The sequence below is a fragment of the Cebus imitator genome, unplaced genomic scaffold (genome assembly GCF_001604975.1).
Source record: "Cebus imitator isolate Cc_AM_T3 unplaced genomic scaffold, Cebus_imitator-1.0 Scaffold10, whole genome shotgun sequence".
Lineage (NCBI taxonomy): Eukaryota > Metazoa > Chordata > Mammalia > Primates > Cebidae > Cebus > Cebus imitator.
This window is the reverse complement of record NW_016107325.1, coordinates 4,126,779-4,128,136: the sequence shown is the minus strand read 5'-3', so window position 1 is coordinate 4,128,136 and position 1,358 is coordinate 4,126,779. Positions and strand designations below refer to the sequence as shown.

The following is a 1,358-nucleotide window of genomic DNA, read 5'->3' as shown; positions in this document are numbered from 1 at the left end:
ATATATATATATATATATATATATATATATATATATATATTTATATAGGGAATAAGACCTCAGAATGTTTTAATAGGATGGTTTACTCTCAAGTCTCTTGGAATTCAAATTGTAATTCTCTTACATTTAGGAGGTAAGGCCAGATCACATGAAACAGGCATACTTTTAGTCTATCTGCTTAGTGTTTGCGAGAGACCAAAAATTCCTTGTTGTTCAAAGGAATTATTATAATCTCTTTACATGTGAATTGAGTGAGCAGAAGTGGTGAAGAATAATCATGTATAATTCTAGAATCCTCATGTTACTTTACAAAGAATTAGATTCTCCATAAGAACTATCATCCTTTGTTTAGGCAAACAAAAACTACATCATAGTTTATAATTCATTTGGAGTTAAAGTATTTTCTTCTGACCCATCAGAAGGTTTTTTAATGAACAGAATTATCCTGGCCCACAAAAGTATTTTGATGTAATTTGTTAAATCACTACACAAAGTTTGTTGTTTTAAGTTTTAAAAAATAAATGTTTTCTCATTAAGGAAACCTAAATTTTCAAAATGTGGGCTGGGTGCAGTGGCTCATGCTTGTAATCCCAGCACGTTGTGAGGCTAAGGCAGCCTGGTCAACATAGCAAGACCACCATCTCTCATCTTCACACTTGAGAAATCAGTGTGAGCCTAGCACTGTGATAAGAGTTTCTGTGAAAATATTAAGGGAAATAATAAGTTGAGGTAACGGGTTAATTAGTACAGGAAGGGTAAAAGCAACATTTTTGGGGTATGGACCCGATAGCTTATTTAGCTGACCTTACTCTAGGATGCGGTGTAATAGGTAGCACGGAGAATTTTGGATTCTCAGGTAGATTCAACTCCTATAGTTCTAGAAATAAGAAGAGTTTAACCTCTATTATTTATTAGAGTAATTCTTTTGTCAGACATATTTCCTATGTTTGGGGTGAGGTGCTGGAAATTAGAACAGGCATTGAGATATTTCATATGCAGAATGCTAGTATAAGTGGTAGGAAGTTTTTTCATAGAAGATATGTGAGTTGGTCATAGTGGAATTGAGGATATGCTGTTTGAATTCATAAAAACAGGGCTGTTAAGGCCAGGTGTGGTGGCTCACGCCTGTAATCTAGCACCTTGGGAGGCCAAGGTGGGCGGATCACATGAGGTTGGGAGTTCGAAACAAGCCTAACCAACACGGAGAAACCCCATCAATACTAAAAATACAAAAATAGCTGGGCATGGTGGTGCATGCCTGCAATCCCAGCTGCTTGGGAGGCTGAGGTGGGAGAATTGCTTGAACCCAGGAGGCAGAGGTTGTGGTGAGTTGAGATCACACCATTGCACTCCAGCCT

At 37.3% G+C, this 1,358-nt stretch overlaps 1 protein-coding gene across 1 annotated transcript in view; it reads left to right on the top strand.

Annotated features, from left to right (window-relative positions):
- Nucleotides 1–1,358, top strand: part of LOC108316766 (lymphocyte antigen 75) — a 145,377-nt gene that overhangs the window by 128,497 nt on the left and 15,522 nt on the right.